Source organism: Microcaecilia unicolor, chromosome 8 (genome assembly GCF_901765095.1).
Source record: "Microcaecilia unicolor chromosome 8, aMicUni1.1, whole genome shotgun sequence".
In the NCBI taxonomy this organism is placed as follows: domain Eukaryota; kingdom Metazoa; phylum Chordata; class Amphibia; order Gymnophiona; family Siphonopidae; genus Microcaecilia; species Microcaecilia unicolor.
In genome coordinates, this window is record NC_044038.1 from 190,863,155 (window position 1) to 190,886,927 (window position 23,773).

Here is a 23,773-nt window from a genome sequence, read left to right on the forward strand (position 1 = left end):
AGAGGCAAAAAAAAAAAAACTACATAGACTGAGTGTGAGAGCAAAGACAAGCAGATACTGACTGCACAGGCTGGCAGCCAATGTAGAGACAGAAAACTACATGGACTCAATGTGAGAACAGAGAGAAGCAGAGTGACTGCACAAGGTACAGAGAAACAAACAGATTGCATGGTGTAGGCAGAGAGAAGCAGACAGATTACCTGCTCTTAGTGGTTACAGGTCAGTAAAAGCACCCTGTTTATGTGTTTCCCTGTACTATAATTGGTGTAAGTGAGCTGTGTTGCTCTGGAGAGCACATGTGGGTAGCTGGGGGTATCCTTTACATTTAAAAACAAGGAGTTGTAAGGGTTATTATATCTGTGCTTCTAGCACCACCTGTTAGTGCTGGATCCTGGTCAAGTACTTGAGCAATCTTCCTATCAGTGGCAATTTTAAATAGAGAATCAAATTCTCCCTATGCTTCCAATCTTCTCTGCAACAAAATCAGATATGAGAAATGCCCCTTCCCCACACATTAGCAAGAATCTGCAACTCCTCTGTTTGGAGGTTATTAAATATATTCCTTCCTCATCCCCAGCCTTGCAGATGTTGAAGGAGAGGTAGGCATAAACTTGTGGTTAGAGCAATTTGTTGAAAAATCAGAGAAGCCAGGGTTCAGATCCTGCAGTCTCTTGATGATACTCCTTGATACCTTGGTCAAGTCTCTTTTACCTCCTGTTGCTTCAAATTCCAACTTAGACTGTATGCTCTTTATGGCAGGGACTTATACCTGAAGAGGTATCAGTATTGTATATACAAAAAAGGGGAATCATTATCAACCTCTGTTAAGGGGCAAATAATGAAAGAGGTCACCCCACATTACATAGTAATGAGATGCAAACCATGCAAATGCATGTTAAGAAGCTCATTACTATGCTAATAGAATAACACAGACTTGCAGTATGTACTGGGTGCATACTGAAAGTCACATTATAGCCAGTAAATTGGCTGGGGTTATTTTAGTTTATTTGGCATTTAGTATACTGCATTTAAAATGAGAATCAAAGCGGTTTACAGAGTAATTGAGAAATGGAGCGGGGCTACAGGGAAAATCAGATAAGCCAGAAAGTAAAGAAGGGAGAGAAAATAATAAAAAAATAATGTACTGAGGGCCAACGTAAATACATAAGTATTGCAATATTGGAACAGACCAAAGGTCCATCAAACCCAGCACCCTGTTTCCAACAGTGGCCAATCCAGGTCACAAATACCTGGCAAGAACCCAAAAAAGTAAAAAACATTTTATGCTGCTTATCCCAGAAATAAGCAGTGGATTTTCCCTGTCCATTTTAATAATGGTCTATGAATTTTTCCTTTAGGAAGCTGTCCAAACCTTTTTAAAATCCCGCTAAGCTAACCGCCTTTACCACATTCTCTGGCAACAAATTCCAGAGCTTAATTACACATTGAGTGAAGAAATATTTTCTCCAATTCATTTTAAATTTACTACATTGTAGCTTCATTGAATGCCCCCTAGTCCTAGTATTTTTGGAAAGAGTAGACAGCCACTTCATGTCTACCTTTTTCACTCCACTCATTATTTTATAGACCTCTATCATATCTCCCCTCAGCCATCATTTCTCCAAGCTGAAGAGCCCTAAGCTGCTTTAGCCTTTCCTCATAGGGAAATCATCCTAACCCCTTTATCAGGCGTCAATCTGGAGCCCAAAAACCCGGGAAGGCCAATAAATGACGTTTGCCTACATACTCTACTTATTGTATTCCCCATCACCCTTTTGTTCTTGCCCTCCCCTTTATATTTAAGTTTTCTCTTCCTATCCATTCCTCCCTCACTTCCTGTGTAAATGTTCTGTAAAGCATGAATGACTGTCCTTTCTTATCAAATAATTGGAGTTCCTTTTTCATTTTCTTATATTTTAATATGTAAACCACTTATTCCTGTCTGGCCAGTCCAAGTGGTATAGAAAGTACCAATAAACTATCAATTATAAGGACAAAATATGGGTCTTTAAACTAGCTTAAAGGTTACCTAGGAAGTCTTGGCATCAAGAGACAAAAGGAGGGCATTCCAAAGAGAATGAAGATAACCATCTGATATAAACTAATCTTGCCACTCAATGACAAAGGTAAAGTCTCCCATATCATCAGTTGACGTTGGGTAGTCTCCAACAAAAATTTAACATTGAGAGGCCTGAGAGAGGCCATATCTGCTGGTAGTTGCATTCTGAGGTATTGAAAAGAGCCCTCAGCCCACCGCAAGGGAAATAAAGCCCTCCATATCTCCCTCAAGTCTTCTCCTATAGGCAAAGCCTCAGATTCAGCAAAGTTTAAAGTAAAACTCTGAGAAATCCCTATATTCAACAAAACTCTCCATTAAAGTCACCAATGATGTATGAGGACAAATCAAGTGTACTAATAAGCCATCAGTGAATGCTACAATTTTAAATTCCCAGTCACCCAAGGAGACCCTGTATGTCACGATTAGCCTGAATTTCCCTCAAAAGGGGGTCCAAAGTTAATACAAACAATAAGGGTGAAAGTGGGCAACACTGTCTTTTCTTCTTAGAGATGGCAAAGGTATCTGAATAAACCCCATTAGCGGGGGGAGATCACGTGGTGCGATGAGCTGAGCGGTCGTGTTTCGCCTCGGCTCGAGAGCTCCCGCCCCATCTAATAATAACCAGCGCCGCAATTGATTGAAAAACTGATCGGGTGGTCTTACAATCTTGCATGGACAGATTTGTTACTAAATCCCCAGCTGGAATGGCACTACGTGCGGGGAAAAAAGATAAAGAAAAGACCAAAACGCTTACCCCCGATTCCAAGATGGCGGCGGCCCCAGAACAGGTAGATCAAATTTTTACAAGCTCTCAATTAGAACAAATCACGTTGGCAGTGGCGAAGGCCTGGCAGCCGAGGTGGGACGCGATGGATCACAAGTTGGACGCAATCCATACAAAACTAGAAGGACTAGAGACCCGCACGGAAGATCTTGAAACTCGTGTCTCGGCTCTCGAAGACGATTCTCACGGCTATAATACAGACCTCCGAGATGTTAAGCAACAACTCCAAGAACACATGGAAAAGCTCGAGGACCTTGAGAATCGCTCACGAAGGAACAATCTTCGGATTGTAGGCCTCTCTGAGAACATCCCAGATAAAAACCTGTCGGAATGGCTAGCCACGTGGCTGGCGAAAGAGCTGGCCTTGTCAGATTCTATGGGTCCACTAATCATAGAACGGGCACACCGCGTGGGACGCCCCAGAGAAAATCAAACTAGACCACGGGTGATAATAATGCGCCTACTGAACTACCGTCAAAAAATAGAAATCTTAAATGGATTCAAGATACGCAGAGGGGATCTAAAACACGACGGACGGCCAGTGTTAATGTTCCAAGATTATTCAGTGGGAGTCCAGGAACAACGACGGAAATATCACCCTATATGCTCATTGCTGGCCCAAAAACAAATGCGTTTTATTCTCCAATATCCTGCATCTCTAAAAATACTAAATCAAGGACGATGGGAAACTTTCCAGTCCCCTGAAAAAGCGAGATCCAGTTTAACAGAACAAGGCATAATAAAGAAAGAGTGAGAACATATCAGTAACATCGGGGGAGCGAGGAATAGATCATTATAGTGGCAGTAAGTACAATTTCCACATAAAAGGGGTGGGAAGCTCTCAGTAACCCAGGTGATCTCTTGCTAAATTCCAGGTTAGCGCCTGGAAAGATGGCTGGAGGGATGGTAGTAAGGGGGGGGGAGGAAGGGAGGGAGGGAGGGTCTCGGGGGGGGAATAAGAATGACAATCATAAGCATCACGGGAATAGCTACGTGTCATACGAGAAGATATAGTGCAAATTGGGAATGGGCAGAGCTAACCCCTAAAGCAACCATGAGGATTAACGCCCAATCTTGGAGCTGGGGAGATACACATTGTAGAGGTGGAATAGGGGGAACATTTAGAAGAACATCCGCCATGAACAGGGAAGATAGGAATTATGACCACTAGGATAATAACATGGAATGTAGGAGGTATTAGCACCCCGATCAAGAGGGCCAAGATTCTCACAGCATTAAAAAGACACAAAGCAGATATAGCATGCTTGCAAGAGACATGCCTAACAGATAAAGAACATTCTAAACTGCAAAAATTGTGGGTTGGTGAGGTATTTGCGGCCTCGTCACAGAGTAGAAAAGGAGGAGTTGCGGTCCTGTTTAGAAAGGGGCTCCCATACAGAGCAACCATATTAGAAAAAGGGGCCCAAGGAGAATATATTCTATTAAATGTGTGGCTCCCAGGGAAAGAATTTACATTACTGGTCTTATACGGGCCCAATAACTATGAAGCCACGTTTTTCAAATCTCTAGCTGGGAAATGTTTACAGAAAGGAGGGGGAAACCTAGTAGTTGTGGGAGACTTTAACGCAGTAATTGACCCACGCCAAGACTGCTCAAATATGCTAACCTCTCACTACAGGGGAACACGAGCTAAAGAATTTCAGGGGTTTAATCGGACTCTTGACCTGGTAGACCCATGGAGAATTCACCACCCGGGAGATAAAGATTACACACACAGATCAAGAGCGCACGGGACATTTGCCCGGATTGATTATGTAATGGTGGCCCGCTCGCTATTTTATGCAGTGAAATCAGCAACTATTGGACCTGAGGAGATAACTGACCACTCATTAGTGTGGGTGGACTTTGCATTCACAAAGGATGATAGGGGGGGGAGAGGGTGGAGATTTCCAGCACAGTTATACCAAGATCAACATTTACGAACCCATATACAAAAGACTTGGGCCCAATACCTAGAACATAATCAAGTACATCTAGATTCACAACCAGAGCTATTCTGGTCCGCTTCTAAAGCAGTATTACGAGGGGCCATCATAGCATATTGTCACATTAAAAATAAAAAAAAGGGCCATTGGTATTTTAAGGTTGGAACGACAATTACAAAAAGCTAAGAGAGTCCACCTACATCAGCCTACAGTAGGTAACTTAGAAATTTTAAAGGCCACCCAGGTTGCATTGAATAGCTTATTGCATGAAAAAGAACTCAAATCAGCTCTGTTCTATAAATTTAAATTACAGAAGTTTGGTAACAGAACAGGCAAAATGCTAGGACGTTTAATAAAAAACGCAGGAGTCCCAAGGACGATAACAGCAATTAAAGACCCTAAGGGGAACATTCTCACTGATAACAGAGACATAGGACAGGCGTTTACAAAATACTTTACTGCATTATATCAGGCGGGACCACCCTCAACAGAACAGGCGACAAGAACTTACTTGAAAAAGATGGGGCTTCCAAGATTAACCGTAGAACAGGTGGAAGGTCTAAATAATCCATTAACAATGCAAGAATTACTAGGGGTGATCAAAACATTAAAATTATGGTCAGCTCCTGGTCCAGATGGATTATCCGGGGAATATTTTAAACTGTTACCGGGAGAAGCTTTAGCAGCGTTGTTAGATTATTATCAGGAAGTAGTGGACAAAAAAAATTTCCCAAGATATGCCAACTCGGCATTGATTACACTGATACCGAAGCCAGGGAAACCTCTGGATAAGGTGGAATCTTATAGGCCGATATCACTGCTCAATGTTGACACCAAAATATTAGCAAAAATGTTGGCAGAAAGACTGGCACAATGCCTGCCATCACTGATAGGGGAGGAGCAGGTGGGTTTTGTAAGAGGTCGCCAATCGGTACACAATGTACGAAAAATCCTGATGGCCATAGCAGCAAGCCAACAGATCCGAAGGCCCACACTGATTTTGAGCTTAGACGCAGAGAAGGCCTTTGATAAAGTAGGATGGGACTTCATGTTTTCAACATTATCAGAGATGGGCATAGAGGGCTGGTTTATGCAAGCAATACAGGCGCTATATAGCGGACCGAGAGCAGGGGTGGTAGTAAATGGTGTTAAAGAACCTGAATTCCAGATTCACCGAGGTACAAGACAGGGTTGCCCCCTGTCGCCTTTGCTATTCTTGATATCCCTGGAACCTCTGATAAGAAAAGTCTCTTCAGCCTCAGATATCCGGGGGGTCACATTGGCAGGCCAGGACATAAAAATTTTAGCAAATGCAGACGACCTGCTAGTGGTCTTGAGAGAGCCCACTGACACACTGGGACCACTAATCCAGACAATAGAAGATTATGGGGGCTATTCAGGTTTCAGTTTAAACTTGCACAAATCAGTGGCACTACCAACATCCCCAGAGGTGCGAACGGGATGGAAAGGGACATTTCCCTTGCAATGGGCACAAACCTCCATAAAATACCTGGGGGTGAATATCCCTATGAACTTGACCACCCTTTATGAACAAAATGTGCAGCGATTGATGCAGGACACAAACAAACAATTGCTTGCTTGGACTGTATTGCCACTCTCCCTGATGGGGAGAATAGCTCTGTTTAACATGGTTATTGCTCCCAAATGGCTATACACTTTTCAAACATTACCACTCCACCTAACAAAGAGGGATGAATAAAAACTGACAAAAATAGTACAATCCTTTTTATGGAAGGGGAGGAAACCACGCCTCCCTTTCTCCACAATATGTGTTCCTACAGAGTACGGTGGACTGGGTCTATTAAATGTAAAATTTTTGACTATTGCCAGTGGAATGCGTCATTTGAACGACTGGTTTAGAGGCACGCAAGACTATACCAATACATCAATGGAATTACAATTGTTTCCTGGCCTACATTTCAGTAATTATCTACATACTGGAGGACCTCCACCCCCATATATACTGCAGAAATCTGGAATAATGGGATCCGTGAAGGCGGTGTGGAAATGGATCTGTAAACTACACAGGTTTTCAGCTAAAACCACTCCATATCTGTCGATCTGTGGAAATCCTGCCTTCGAACCAGGGCTCCTCTATCCAGTTTTTGCCCGCTGGAAACGGAATGGGCTGGAATATCTGACGCAGGCAATCACTCCAGAGGGTAAGACAAAATCCTTTCAAATCTTAAAAACTGAGTTTGCAATGCTTCCCTCAGACAGGTTCCACTACTTCCAGTTAAGACATTATATACAATCCTTATCATGGGAGGACCTGGCTGGGGATGTCCAAGAGGAATTGGCCTCGGCTTTCTCACTGACAGCACAGCAGGGGGTGCCTCTTAGGTTCCACCATAGACATATCCGTGATACGGCAGAAGAGTTGGATTACAAGAAGCTGTTACTCATGTGGAAACAAGATATACCAATGAACCTTACCTTGTCCCAGCTCAAATCACATATACTTGCAATGCGAAAACAGACAATGATGGTATCGCATTGGGAAACTCAATACAAGGTGGCGTTAAGGTTGTATATATCCCCCCGAAGGGCATTTCATATGGGACTCTCTCCTTGGGGAGAGTGCCCTAAGTGTCAAGAGCCGGGGGCTACCTTGGGGCATATGTTGTGGTCCTGCAGAGGTATACGTCAATTTTGGAAGGATATAATACAATGTGTCTCCGGAATGTGGTTAACAGGATGGAAGTATGATCCAGGCTTACTATTGGGACATTTGATATTAGTCCACCCCATCCCAGCAGGATTAACGGCTTTTGTGACCAAGTCTATCATAGTGGCTAAACAGGTGATTCTATCTGAGTGGATTACCAGACATTACCCCACCAGTTCTCAGTGGAGAGCCCGCATGATCGCATTAATGCGAATGGAAAGGATGGCAGTGACAGACTTTAAAGCCCAGGCAGGACGACAATTTCAGAACATCTGGAGCCCATTCCTTGATACAATGACCTCCCAAGCTAGAAGTAGACTATTGAACTTTTAATGGAACACATAGCTAGACGCAGAAGTTTTTCCAAGAAAAGGGGGGGGGGGGAGGATTTGGGACTTGGGTAAGGAAGAAGGGAGGGATGGGAGGCAGAGGGAAAGTGAAAGAAGGTTTAAAGGACTAAGAAGCCACACATTACGTTTTTGTATTACAATGTTCCTTTATTCAATAATAAAAAGTTTAACACAATTAAGAGGAGAGATGGTTAAGGGGAAGAGGGGAAGTAGGGGGGATAAAATGAAAAATTTGTATGACGATCTGAGTTATAGCACCATCAGTTTGTATTGGTTGGATACCTTGTATATTTGTACAAGCTTTGTTACTATTAATAAAAAAGATTTAAACATAAACCCCATTAGCGAGCTCTTGGCCCATGATACAATGCACTCACTACAGGAGCAAACCAACCCACTATCTATGTAGGGTTTCAAACAAAAATTCCCACTGAACACAGTGAAAAGCCTTTTCTGTATAAAAACTTAGGATAGTTGGCTTGCCTATTATCCCAGTATGTCTCAGCATGATGTCTCCGATCCGCCACGCAGCATCGTTTGATTGCCCCTACAGTTAGAGATGCTACTCATGCTAGAATCTGCCATTTAATTTTTTCAGTACAAGGCCCAGAGCTCTGGAAACAGCTCACAAAGCATCTTAGATCCCAATCCTCATTGAATCTGTTCAAGGCGGGCCTTAAAACCTACCTTTTTGAAGACACTTTCCACCCTCCCTTGTCACATCATTCTTAGGCTCTTGTACCATGGGTTCTGAGAATACTCCCCTACCTGGTGTGTTTCCCCTTCCCCGCTTTCCTATCATGATTAATGTAGTTCTTTCCCCTTCCTTCTTCTACTCTGTCCTGTCCTTTCATTTCTGTCCTCTCCTCTATCAGTCTGTAAGCTGCTTAGTCAGCATTGCTGATAGGCAGGGTAGTAAGTTTTTAATAAACATGAAACTCAAACTTGATCCCTCACAAACTCTGCCTTGGAATCCACTGTGCTAGTAGGGAGCACTCTTGCCAATCTATTGGCTAAAACCTGTGCTAGCAACTTAGCCTCCACATTCAGCAATGAGACAAGACAATAGGATCCTGATTCTAAAGGGTCTTTGCCTGGCTTAGGTATTACTATGATTTCAGCTAAGGCCAATCTAGGAGGCATTACCCTTTGACCTATGATAGTGTTAAACAGACAGGCCAGAGAAGATACTATAGAATCTCCCAAGAGCTTATAAAATTTATTTCTAAACCCACCAGGGCATGAGGCTTTATGGGGTGCATTACACTGAATAGCTCAGCTCATCTCACTGGGCAAAATGGGGGCATCCAGGCAGATGCCATACTCTTGACTAACCTGGGGCAAGTCCATACTACTCAAATAGCTAGCACTATCCAATCCTTCCTCCAGGAGTTCAGAACAGTCCTGCTCATAATAGTCCTGAAAAAGCTGACAAATTTTTCCATCTGTATGTACCACTTGCCCTACCAAATTTTTCAATTTCAACACCTTTTTAGGGCCCTCAAAAATATTTATCACATTATGGGCTAAAAGCCTTCCATTCTTATTACCATGTTTATACAACTGGTATTTGAAATATTGTACAATTTTCTGGCTCTTTGGTGGAGAAGTTTGTTCAAAATAGTTTGTGTAGTCAATAGCTGAGTCTTGTTATGAGGGGTGGAACTCAACCCAAATCTACACTGATCTGATTGTAATACTTTTTCAAGGTGAAAGATTTCCCTATCTCTAGACTGCTTTTTATGAGACATATAGTGTCACATCTCGGGGTGAGTCCTTGAGCTGCAGCCACGTTGATACCACCTAGACAATCTGAGGGCTGGGTAGGCCCCGACTGGCAGCGGGCAAGGCAGCCTTCCAAGGCTGGACTTGAAAACAAGGCTGGAGCTTGAAGACAGGTCAGGCCTAGAGCTGGAAGACAGGGCTGGAGCACAGAAGTTAGAATAAGACACAGGCAGGAACAGGAGGCAAACTGGAACAAGGCTGCAACACACACTAGACAACTCTAGGAGACCTGTTGCTGGGAGTCAGGAACTTCCTTAAAATACTACCAGACAGGAAGTGATGACATCAGCCAGCGCCCTCTTGTAAAGCTATAAAGGACATGCTGGGTTTCCAGGAAGTAAACAGATCCTTTTTGGTATGGAATGCTGCTTCAGACAACAGAGAATAGGTGAGAGGGGTGCGACACAAAGCTAATTGTTTCACCATGAAGGACTGTCTTCGCAGCCTCCCAATATATCAGAGGGCTATCTTCATAGGCAACATTAAAATAAATGTATTCTTGCCACTTAGACAAGATAAACTCTCCATATTGCTCATCAGTATACAGTTCCACTGGGAATCGACACTGACCACTGCTCCCGGAGCAGGATTAATACACAAATCCACTCATATCATAACATGATCATTAATCTCCCCAGGCCCAATTTCTGCTGATTCTGTAATCGTCAAAAGCTATCTGGAAAGTAAAAAATAACCAGTCTTATACCCATTTATCCAGAGGTCATTCCACTCAGTCTATTCCCTCTCCAAAGGGTGTAACACTCTCCACATGTCAATTAAATCTAATACCTAACACATTAAAGGGATCCCCATATAAAATTGACATGCCTGCCCTGCATATTGTGTGTTCTATCCAAGGCAGGATCTGCTTCCATGTTAAAATCAACCCCCATGATAATATCGATCTTCCCAAAACACAAGCACGCCAGCAAGAGACTCACAAATATTTTATCCTAGGTGTTGGGGCCGTATACGTTACAGAGCAACAAGTCCCTTCTATCTAAAGTCACATGCACTGTGACAAAGTGAGGTAATTAAATTTGCTGATGACAAAGTTATTCAAAGTTGTTAAATCGCAAGATGATTGTGAAAAATTACAAGAGGATGTTATGAGACTGAGATACTGAGTGTCTAAATGGCAGATGACGTTTGATGTGAGCAAGTGCAAAGTGATGCATGTGGGAAAGAGGAACTCGAACTATAGCTACGCAATACAAGGTTCCACGTTAGGAGTCACCAACCAAGAAAGGGATCTTGGCGTCGTTGATGATACGTTGAAACCCTCTCCTCAGTGTGCTGCAGCGGCTAAGAAAGCAAATAGAAGGTTAGGTATTATTAGGAAAGGAATGGAAAACAAAAGTGAGGACGTTATGATGCCTTTGTATCAGTCCATGGTGCGACCGCACCTCAAATATTGGGTTAAATTCTGGTCACCGCATCTCAAAAAAGATATAGTAGAATTAGAAAAAGTGCAGAGAAGGGCAACGAAAATGATAAAGGGGATGGAATGACTTCCCTATGAGGAAAGGCTGAAGCATCTAGAGCTCTTCAGCTTGGAGAAGACAGCTGGGGGGAGATATGATAGAGGTCTATAAAATAATGAGTGGAGTGGAACAGGTAGACATGAATCGTTTACTCTTTCCAAAAATACTAGGACTAGGGGGCATGCGATGAAGCTACAATTTAGTAAATTTAAAACGAATCAGAGAAAATGTTTCTTCACTCAACGTGTAATTCAACTCTGGAATTCGTTGCCAGAGAATGTGGTAAAGGCGGTTAGCTTAGCGGGGTTTTAAAAAAGGCTTGGCCGGCTTCCTAAAGGAAAAGTCCATAGACCATTATTAAATTGACTTGGGGAAAATCCACTGCTTATTTCTGGGATAAGCAGCATAAAATGTATTGAACTTTTATGGGATCTTGCCAGGTATTTGTGACCTGGTATTTGCCAGGTATTTGTGACATAGTTTTTACTTTTAGATTGTAAGCTCTCTTGAGCAGGGACTGTCCTTCCCCATGTTTAAACTTGTACAGCGCTGCGTAACCCTGGCAGCGCTATAGAAATGCTAAGTAGTAGTAGTAGTAGTAGTACCTGGATTGGCCACTGTTAGAAATAGGATGCTGGGCTTCATGGACCTTTGGTCTGTCCCCGTGTGGCAATACTTATGTACTTAAAGTGGCCCCCCTTAATCTTTAATCAAGTTGTGCATGGTATTGCTTTTCTGTTCAAAATTGCTATCCTGCTTTCTTACCAACTGCTGGGGCCTCACAACAGGTACCTACCACCATCTCTGTAGCTTATGTTCTAGGGAAATAAGTTGTGTTTTCTGAAGAAAAGCAACAGACACTTTCTGCTGTTGCAAAGCCAGAAGAATTTTAGTTCATTTTATTGGAGAGGAGATGACTCCCATATTCCAAGATATAAACTTTACAGTGTCTTCTAAATCAGAAGTGGAGCCAGGATGATGGTGTGTGTGGGGGGGGGGGGGGGGGGGGGGGCGAAAGCGGCGCAAGAGCGGACTTCTGCTGGTGCCGGCGCACATTTTCAATGCAACACGATGAGAAAAAAATAGGCGCCAGGGCCAGCAGAACTCCATTTGGGGGAGCGGCTGCTCCCCTGGCGCCCCACCTAGCTATGCCACTGTCTAAAGTATGACCATATACTGCAACAAAACCATGTTATTTTCCAATTTGACAAGGAGGGCTGCCTCACCCTACAATCCTCTCCCTCCTCGAAGTACAAATACTGCACTCCTGGGCTACCAAACTGCTACACCCAACTCTCTCCTTCCACAACACAACCCCCCCCCCCCCCCCCCCCCCCCGTTTCCCTATTTCCTAATTATATACCCCCATCCTAAACCCCCTAATTCCCAATATCCCATGAATAGAATGTGATCCTTCCCTAGGAATCTGCCACAAACCAACACCCCCCCCCCCTCTCACCCCACCCCCTCCATCAGTGAATACAACAACCAAAATAGCAGCATAATACCAGCAGATGTACCTGGTGTCCTAATCATAATGACACAATATACAGTGATTTTAGACTAGTGAATTGAAGGGTTTGCCCTCAAAATAACACAAACATATACAGAGGTCATCTTAAACAGTGAAACAGTAAATAAGAGCGCAGCAAACATCAACCATGTAGTATAATGTGGAGGAGTGGCCTAGTGGTTAGGGTGGTGGACTTTGGTCCTGGGGAACTGAGGACCTGAGTTCGATTCCCGGCACAGGCAGCTCCTTGTGACTCTGGGCAAGTCACTTAACCCTCCATTGCCCACCGCATTGAGCCTGCCATGAGTGGGAAAGCGCGGGGTACAAATGTAACTAAAATAAATAACCATCCATTGTGTGATTGGGAAGTTTCAGCAAACGCATTAAAGCATATATATATGTTTATTGGAGCATCCATATTAAAAAAAACCAAAACACTCTGCCAAGTGTAGCAAATTGGTCTTTCTGAGACAACAAGAAACTGGGGCACCAAAACCAATATTCTTGCTCCTGGGAAACAAAGCAATCCACAGGTAGTTTCCTCCCCAGAGCAAGAAGTCAACAACCCACATGGGGTTCAGAACAGTAGGGGTCAATAGTGCCAGTACGCATGTTGTAACTTATTTATCCCATACTGTCAGTAAGTTTATAAAATAAGATTATGGCAAACAAGGAGTTGATTGAAAAGGAGTCTGAAGTCCATAAAGCTATGAAATAGAGATCCACCCACCAAAGCTCCAATAGTCAAAAGCCCTAGTATGTCAAGTAAACCCACTCCTCGGTTCCACCAAAAAATGCCCGTCACCCATTGTGAAGAAACAGTGAGCTTTAAGCCGGTAAAATGTATTAGATATTTTCCCGCATTGATTATATTCTGAAGTGTACTTCTCCTATTTGGCCAACAGGTAGTGTTTCTTTGCTGTAAAGCGGTTACAGAGAACTGAGTGGTTTTTCTTTAGTTTGACACAAACAAGAAACAGTATATATTTGGAATCTTGTTGACTGGGCTCTGATTGGCCTGGAGTTTAAAATTGCCCAGCAGATGCTGGCTGTTGCTTCAGTCTTAGCCCAGGAGGAAAGAAACAGATCTCTTTGCTGAGGCTCTGTGAACAGTTATATATCCTGACCTTCTCAGATACTGTTTAGACAGTATAGCGAAGATACATACCTGTAGCAGGTATTCTCTGAGGACAGCAGGCTGATTGTTCTCACATGTGGTCGACGTCCGCGTTGGCCCGGGAATCGGCAATTTTGCAAGCAAAATTTAAAAAAAAGTTTGCCAGAGTCTTCTGGCGTGCTTGCAGCATGCACCGCACATGCGCGGCCGTCTTCCCGTCCGTCGCGAGAGTGTTCCCACTCAGTTTAATCAAAAAGCAAATAAACAACGAACACAACTCCAAAGGGGAGATGCGTGGGTTTGCAAGAACACTCAGCCTGCTGTCCACGGAGAATACCTGCTACAGGTATGTATCTTCGCTTTCTCCGAGGACAAGCAGGCTGCTTGTTCTCATATGTGGGGTATCCCTAGCACCCTGGCTCACTCAAAACAATGAACATTGGTCAATTGGGCCTTGCAACGGTGAGGACATAACATAGATTGACCTGACTAACAGAGTGCAGCCTGGAACAGAACAAAAATAGGTCTAGGGGGGGTGAAGTTGGATTCTAAACCACGAACAGATTCTGCAGCACCGACTGCCCAAACCGACTGTCGCATCGGGTGTCCTGCTGAAGGCAGTAGTGAGATGTGAATGTGTGGACAGATCTCTTCAATGGGGGCTGACTTTAAGTGAGCCACCGACGCAGCCACGGCTCCGACATTGTGAGACATGACATGGCCCTCTAGAGTCAACCCAGCCTGGGCATAAGTGAAGGATCAAAAGAAACAAACAACTGGGCGGACTGTCTAAAGGGCTTTGTCCGCTCCACATAAAAGGCCAATGCTCTCTTGCAGTCCAAGGTGTGCAAATTGCTTTCGCCAGGGCGAGTATGAGGACGGGGAAAGAATGTTGGCAAGACAATTGACTGTTCAGATGGAACTCCGACACCACCTTTGGCAGAAACTAAGGGTACGTACAGAGGACTACTCTGTTGTGATGAAACTTAATATAAGGTACATGCACTACCAAGGCCTGAAGCTCACTGACTCTACGAGCTGAAGTAACAGCCACCAAGAAAACGACCTTCCAGGTCAAGTACTTCAGATGGCAAAAATTCAGTGGCTCAAAAGGAGCTTTCATCAGCTGGGTGAGAACGACGTTGAGATCCCATGACACTGGTGGAGGTTTGACAGGGGGCTTTGACAAAAGCAAACCTCTCATGAAGCAAACAACTAAAGGCTGTCCAGAGATAGGCTTACCCTCTACACGGCAGTGATAAGCACTAAGTGCACTAAGGTGAACCCTTACGGAGTTGGTCTTCAGACCAGACTCTGACAAGTGTAGAAGGTATTCAAGCAGGGTGTGTGTAGGGTAAGAAAGAGGATCTAGGGCCTTGCTGTCACATCAGACGGCAAACCTCCTCCATTTAAAAGAGTATCACCTCTTTGTGCAATCTTTTCTAGAAGCAAGCAAGACTCAGGAGACACCGTCTGAAAGGCCTATGGAGGTGAATTCTAAGCTCTCAACATCCAGGCCATGAGATCCAGACACTGGAGGTTGGGATGTAGAAGCGACCCCTCGTTCTGATTGTTGGAAAACACTCCAATCTCCACGGTTCTTTGGAGGACAACTCCAGAAGAAGAGGGAACCAGATCTGACGTGGCCAGAAAGGTGCAATCAGGATCATGGTTCCGCAGTCATAAGTACATAAGTACATAAGTAGTGCCATACTGGGAAAGACCAAAGGTCCATCTAGCCCAGCATCCTGTCACCGACAGTGGCCAATCCAGGTCAAGGGCACCTGGCACGCTCCCCAAACGTAAAAACATTCCAGACAAGTTATACCTAAAAATGCGGAATTTTTCCAAGTCCATTTAATAGCGGTCTATGGACTTGTCCTTTAGGAATCTATCTAACCCCTTTTTAAACTCCGTCAAGCTAACCGCCCGTACCACGTTCTCCGGCAACGAATTCCAGAGTCTAATTACACGTTGGGTGAAGAAACATTTTCTCCGATTCGTTTTAAATTTACCACACTGTAGCTTCAACTCATGCCCTCTAGTCCTAGTATTTTTGGATAGCGTGAACAGTCGCTTCACATCCACCCGATCCATTCCACTCATTATTTTATACACTTCTATCATATCTCCCCTCAGCCGTCTCTTCTCCAAGCTGAAAAGCCCTAGCCTTCTCAGCCTCTCTTCATAGGAAAGTCGTCCCATCCCCACTATCATTTTCGTCGCCCTTCGCTGTACCTTTTCCAATTCTACTATATCTTTTTTGAGATACGGAGACCAGTACTGAACACAATACTCCAGGTGCGGTCGCACCATGGAGCGATACAACGGCATTATAACATCCGCACACCTGGACTCCATACCCTTCCTAATAACACCCAACATTCTATTCGCTTTCCTAGCCGCAGCAGCACACTGAGCAGAAGGTTTCAGCGTATCATCGACGACGACACCCAGATCCCTTTCTTGATCCGTAACTCCTAACGCGGAACCTTGCAAGACGTAGCTATAATTCGGGTTCCTCTTACCCACATGCATCACTTTGCACTTGTCAACATTGAACTTCATCTGCCACTTGCACGCCCATTCTCCCAGTCTCGCAAGGTCCTCCTGTAATCGTTCACATTCCTCCTGCGACTTGACGACCCTGAATAATTTTGTGTCATCGGCGAATTTAATTACCTCACTAGTTATTCCCATCTCTAGGTCATTTATAAATACATTAAAAAGCAACGGACCCAGCACAGACCCCTGCGGGACCCCACTAACTACCCTCCTCCACTGAGAATACTGGCCACGCAATCCTACTCTCTGCTTCCTATCTTTCAACCAGTTCTTAATCCATAATAATACCCTACCTCCGATTCCATGACTCTGCAATTTCTTCAGGAGTCTTTCGTGCGGCACTTTGTCAAACGCCTTCTGAAAATCCAGATATACAATATCAACCGGCTCCCCATTGTCCACATGTTTGCTTACCCCCTCAAAAAAATGCATTAGATTGGTGAGGCAAGACTTCCATTCACTAAATCCGTGCTGACTTTGTCTCATCAGTCCATGTTTTTGTATATGCTCTGCAATTTTATTCTTAATAATAGCCTCCACCATCTTGCCCGGCACCGACGTCAGACTCACCGGTCTATAATTTCCCGGATCTCCTCTGGAACCCTTCTTAAAAATCGGAGTAACATTGGCTACCCTCCAGTCTTTCGGTACTACACTCGATTTTAGGGACAGATTGCATATTTCTAACAGTAGCTCCTGCTTGAGTTTCAGCAAAATCTTCCCTACTAGAGATATGGAGGATACACATACAGGAGGCCTGTCCCCCAATGTAAGAGAAAGGCATCTGACGCTAGTCTGTCGTGGGCCTGAAGCCTGGAACAGAACTGAGGGACCTTGTGATTGATCTGAGTGGCAAAAAGATCCACCGAGGGGTGCCCCACGCTCGGAAGATCTTGCGGACTACGCCCATGTTCAGTGACCACTCGTGAGGTTGCATTATCCTGCTCAGTCTGTCGGCCAGATTGTTTGCACCTGCCAGATAAGTGGCATGGAGAAACATGCCGTGACGGCGTGCCCAAAGCCACATCTGGACAGCTTCCTGACACAGAGGGCGAGATCTGGTGCCCCCCTGCTTGTTGGTGTAGTACATGGCAACCTGATTGTCTGTCTGAATTAAGATGACTTGGTTGGACAACCAATCTCTGAAAGCCTTTAAAGCGTTCCAAATCGCTCTTGATTCCAGAAGGTTGATCTGCAGATCTTTTTCCTGAAAGGACCAGGCTCCCTGAGTGTGGAGCCTATCTACATGAGCTCCCCACCTCAGGAGAGATGCATCCATCGTCAGCACATTTTGTGGCTGAAGAACTTGAAATGGGCACCCCATTGTCAAATTGGATCGAATTGTCCACTACTGAAGAGAATTCCGAAAACTGGTGGACAGTTGGACTACATCTTCTAGATCCCCCGCAGTTTGAAACCACTGGGAAGCTAGGGTCCATTGAGCTGATCTCATATTTCTTCACCCAACGCATAATTAAACTCTGGAATTTGTTGCCGGAGAACATAATGAAGGCGGTTAGCTTGGCAGAGTTTAAAAAGGGATTGGACGGTTTCCTAAAGGACAAGTCCATAGACCACTACTAAATGGACTTGGGAAAAATCCACAATTTCGGGAATAACTTGTATAAAATGTTTGTACGTTTGGGTAGCTTGCCAGGTGCCCTTGACCTGGATTGGCCGCTGTCAGGGACAGGATGCTGGGCTCGATGGACCTTTGGTCTTTTCCAAGTATGGCATTACTTATGTACTTATGTAGACGTGCCATGGGAGTTACATGAACTGTAGAGGCCATGTGCCCCAGAAGTCTCAACATCTGCCAAGCCGTGACCTGCTGGGACGCTTGAACTATGGACACCAGGGACAGAAGTTTGTCCGCCCTTGCCTCAGGAAGATAAGCTTGAGCTGTCTGAGTGTTCAACAGGGCTCCAATGAATTCCAATTTTTGGACTGGGGTAAGATGGGACTTGGGATAATTTATGACGAACCCCAGTAGCTCTAACACCCGAATAGTAATTCGCATGGACTCCAGAGCACCCTCCTTCGAGGTGCTCTTCACCAGCCAATCGTCAAGATAAAGAAACACATGTACTCCCAGTCTGCTTAGCAACACTGCGACTACAGCTAGGCATTTGGTAAACACTCTGGGCGCAGACGCCAGGCCAAAGGGCAGTACACGGTACTGAAAGTGCTATGTTCCTAGCCGAAACCGAAGATACTTCCTGTGAGCTGGGAGTATCGAGATGTGGGTGTAAGCATCCTTTAAGTCCAGGGAGCATAGCCAATCGTTTTTCTGAATCATGGGAAGAAGGGTGCCCAGGGAAACCATCCTGAACTTTTCTCGGACTAGAAATTTGTTCAGGGCCCTTAGGTCTAGGATGAGACGCATCCCCCCTGTTTTCTTTTGCACAAGGAAGTACCTGGACTAGAATCCCAGCCCTTCTTCCCCTGGTGGAATGGGTTCGACCACTTGGGCCTGTAGAATGGTGGAGAGTTCCTTTGCAAGTACCAGTTTGTGCTGGGAACTGTAAGAATGAGCTCCCGGTGGACAATTTGGAGGTCTGGATTCCAGATTGAGGGTGTATCCCAACTGGACTATTTGAAGAAGCCACCGGTCGGAGGTTATAAGAGGCCACCTTTGGTGAAAAAACATTAACCTCCCCACAACCGGCAAGTCCGGTACGGACACATTTACTGAGGCTATGCTGAACTGGAGCCAGTCAAAAGCCCGTCCCTTGCTTTTGCTGGGGAGCCACAGTGGCCTTAGGCACAAGCTGTTGACGAGAACGAGCGCGCTGGGACTGAGTCTGGACAGGCTGCCGAGAAGCAGGAGTGTACCTACGCCTAGCATAGGAATAGGGAGCACTCCTCTTCCCTCCAAAAAACCTCCTAGATGAGGAGGTAGTAGCAGAAGACGCCCGGCTGGAGAAAGAATCCATAGCATCATTGTGCTTTTTGAGCTGGTCAACCAGATCCTCTACTTTCTCAAGAAAAAGGTTATCCCCCTGGCAAGGAACATCCGCCATCCACTGTTGGACCGAATGATCCAGTTCAGAGACACGCAGACATGAGAGTCTGTGCATCACTATACCTTGAGCAGCGATTCTGGATGCTACATCAAAAGTGTTGAACGTACCCCTGGCCAGGAATTTTCGACACGCCTTCTGCTGCCTGACCACCTGGCGAAAAGGCTCGGCCAGCTCCGGAGGGAGCGCATCAACCAAGCTAGACATTTGACTCACCGAGTTCCGCAAGTGGATGCTCATGAAGAGCTGGTGTGTCTGGATTTTGGCAGTGAGCATAGCGGCCTGATACGCCTTCCTCCCAAAAGAGTCCAAGGTTCTAGATTCTCTACCTGGGGGCACCGAGGCATAGTCCCTAGTACTCTTGGCTCTTTTGAGAGCAGAGTCCACCACCATGGAGTTGTGAGGTAGCTGAGACTTCATCAATCCAGGTTCCCCGTGGATCCAATATTGGGATTCAGTTCTCTTCGGGATCACGGGGTTAGACAGAGGGGACGACCAGTTTCGCATAAGGACTTCCTTCAGTGCATTATGCAAAGGAGCCACTGCAGCCTCTCTAGGCAGAGAAGGATAATCCAGGACCTCGAGCATCTCAGCCCTGGGCTCAACCTCCATAGGGAAGGGTTAAGCCACAGCCATTTCCCGGACAAAGGAGGTAAAGGATAGCCTCTCCGGTGGAGACAGTCTCCTTTCTGGTGGAGGGGAAGGTTCAGAAGGAATCCCATAGGACTCCTCAGAAGAAAAGTACCTGGGATCCTCCTCTTCTTCCCACGAACGCTCATCTTCAGTATCGGACAAGACATCTCTCAGAGCAGTCCGAAACTGAGCCTGCCTCGACGCCGAGGAACGACGTCCTCGATTGCGGTCCCGAGGTCGACGCCCACCTAGACTCTGGTGAAGCTTCCTCCACTGACGTTGAGGGAGAGTCGACCTGGGTGGCAGGTGGCACCAAAGTCAGGGACCTCACCACAGGTGAAGGGCCAGAAACCGCTGTAGTCGACGGTACAGAAGGCGCAAGCACCCCTGACACTGAAGCAGACTGACGCCGTAACCCTTCCAGAAGCACTGGAAGCAGGCCCTGATGCACTCGTCGAGAGCCGCCGTCGGACAAGGCTGTGGGGTTGGCACAGGAGCCGGTGGCAGAATCTGTTGAGGCTCGGGAGCAGGTACCAGGCTGCTACACCGACGCATCGGCACCTCCTGAATAGAGGGAGAGCGATCTTCTCGGCGCCGACGCTTCTCAGGTGCTGAATTGCTCGATGCCCCGGAGCTCCCGGCACTGTGTGTCAAAGGAGATCGATGACGGTGCTTCTTCGCCTTTGCTCAATGCCAGACCTAAGCAGAGAAGCATTTTGTAATTTTCCTTAGAAGCATTCTGTAACTTTCCTTAGCTCTGGTCATGAGCTAAGAGCCTAATAAAAAGGGAGGGCTTGTCACAGCAGAGTCGGGGTTCATCTGTGAGCAGATTTGCTATGCAGAGGGCTTGTTCCTGGTTGTAAGGAGACTTTGAGCCTTCGCTGTAACGGACCTCCCAGCTGATGAGATAAGGGCCTGAGATTCCTTAGATGTGGAGACCAGTGATGTAATGATTTTTTATGTTTGTTTCTAATCATTGATTGTATATGTGCTAACCATTGTATATATCTTAATCACTGTAGAATTTAGCTCCTCTAATAAAAGTTTCATTTACTTATTACGAATCCAAAAGAATCCACGGTAATTGAGTAGTCTGTGTCAGTGAGACAGGCTGTAAATCCATAGCAGTTCAGCGCTGTATGTACAGAGGCCTATCTTCAAGCTGCGTCAAGTGGTGCTCCATCTGTTCTTGAGAAGCTTCCAGTTGCTGCACTGCTGTTTCCTCTTCACCCACTTTCTGCTGCATGCTTGCAAAATCCCTGTGGGGATCCTCTAAACTCATCACTACAGTCTAATTTCTCAAAAATGTTGTGCAGCTTATGTTCTAAGGTGGATTCTATGACTACTGTGACTAACAGTCGGCACTGTAGGCCCAGAAGTATTCACCATCTTTGCCTCTGAGAGACGCATACACTCTTTCTCACTGTGGGGCCCCTCTGTGGTCATCTGTGCCAAATGGTGAGTCTCGCTGATACGGCAGAGATATCGGGACTAAAATATTGTTGTTAGAAGCTGCCTTCCACACTTTGAGTCATGATAGAGGGGTTTTTAGTGAGAAGGGCCTGGGAGCTCCAACTACTCAAGACCACTCTCGGGCATGGCATCACATGACTTTGATGCCAAGATATTTAAATGAAGTAATAAGTGTCAGAGAGGTATTACGCATGTTCGGGACCACAGTAGGAGAGAATGGATGGCCAGTGATTCAGAGCTCGATTGTCTTTGAGAGGTTAAGAACAAGACGATTAGAGTAAGCCATAGGCGCCGACTCCGTGGGTGCTGTGGGTTCTCGAGCACCCCTAATATTTTCACCTGCCCAAGGCATTGGCAGGGGGTGCCAACCTCTGAAGGGCACCGCCACCGCTTACCCCTCCGACGTCGCAGCAGCTGCGCGTCAGTGAAAGCGCTGCCTTCCCTTCGCTTCGCTCATTCCCTCTTAGTGTCCCACCCTCGTGGAAATGATGTCAGAAGAAGGCGGGACACAGAGGGAATGATGAATGAAGCGAAGGGAAGGCTAGTGGGCAGCGCTTTCACTGACGCTGCGCAGCTGCTGCGACGACAGAGGTAAATTTAAATAGAAGATTTAGAGAAGAGGGCGGGCAGGTGGACATGGGAGCGGGAGGGCAGGGGAGAGAGAAGCATTGATCGATGGATGGGAGGGCAGGGCCCAGGGAGAGAGGAGAAATTGCTGGCCATGGAGGGGAGGGGAGGGAGGAGAATTGCATGATATGGATGGATGGAGGTGGGCAGGGAGCATCAATGGACATGAATGGGAGGGCAGGGCCCAGGGAGAGAGGAGAAATTGCTGGCCATGGAGGGGAGGGCAGGGGAGAGAGGAGAATTGCTTGATATGGGTGGATGGAGGTGGGCAGGGAGCATCGGTGGACATGGATGGGAGGGCAAGGCCCAGGGAGAGTGGAGAAATTGCTGGACATGGAGGGGAGGGCAGGGGAAAGAGGAGAATTGCTGGATATGGATGGATGGAGGGGGCAGCAGGGGAGAGAGGAGAATTACTGGATATGGATGGATAGATGGATGGAGGGCAGGGGAGTTGCTGGACATGGGTGGATGGAGGACAGGAGAGCGGAGAGTTGCTGGACATGGGTGGATGGAGGGCAGGGGAGCAGAGAGTTACTGGACATGGATGGAGGGGAGGGCAGTGGAGAGAGGAGGGTTGCTGGACATGGGCGGATGGAAGGGAGGGCAGGGAGAGAATTGTTGGACATGGATGGAGGGGAGGGAAGGGAAGGGAAGACAGGAAGGAGATGCACATGGATAGAGGGGAGAGAGAAGAAATGCTGGACATGGATGGAGGGGAGGGAGATGAGATGAGGGAAAAGGAAGAGAGGAGAAAAACTGCACATGTATGGAGAAAATAGGCAGAAGCTGGATCCACTGGACAGTCAAGTCTGCGGAGAACCCAGCTTTTACTTATGGATATAGAGCAAGAAATGAAGAAGAAAGGAGGAAAGTAAAGAAATGAATGGAAAGGAAGCCCTGGAAACGGAGTTAAGAGGACAGATAGCAGCAGAATCAGATACTGGGCCAGCATGATCAGAAAAACAAAGTCACCAGACAACAAACGTAGAAAAAAAATCATTTTATTTTCATTTTAGTGTTTGGAATATGTCCACTTTGAGAATTTACTTCTGATACATCTGCTGTCTTATTTTGCAATGTACAGCAATGTGTTTCTTTCTGTTTGTCTGGTATTGTGCTGCATGCAGGGTCTAAATTCTTAGGATTTCAGGTTAATTTTTGAAGAATTTAAAGAGGGGCTATCTCTGTTCTGCATGTGTGACTGCAAGGCCAAGTGTCTGAATAGGGATCTGTTTGTTAGATTCTGAGATTTTGCTAACACATTGTTTTTCAGAGTTGGCAAGACTGTCTGTTCTCATAATTCATGTATGCTAATTGGTTTGTCTCATTTAGAGTATAATGGAGCTGTAACAGCTTACAGCAATTATTTATAATGAAAACAAAAAAAACAAGTTTTTTTTCTTCTATACTGGTGTAATATTTTCATTGACGCCATGGCTGGTAAAAGGGGTGTGACTACTGTAGAGGCAGAGCCATAGTGATCCCACCCCTGGATGGGTAGGGGCGCTGACTAATAGGCTGCAGGAGGGCGCCAGAAATCCTAGGACCGGCTCTGCACCCGCCGGAAGTTGGAAGTTCCCTTCCCAGCCAGCCTACCTGCCCGGTGCCTGCCCTCTTCTCCCTCAGTTCTCCATCGGTCATTCCTCGCCTTCCTGCGTGCCGCCCAGAATTTTAAAACTCATCTTACCTCGGGGTCCCGGCGGCAGCAGTGAAAGGCGAGCAGGC

The 23,773-nt window shown here is 45.8% G+C and overlaps 1 protein-coding gene across 1 annotated transcript in view; it reads right to left on the minus strand.

The window, feature by feature from the left end:
- The window catches only part of MYLK2 (myosin light chain kinase 2), a 356,223-nt gene that overhangs the window by 271,893 nt on the left and 60,557 nt on the right, over nucleotides 1–23,773 (minus strand). The gene's annotated exons all lie outside the window — the stretch shown is intronic.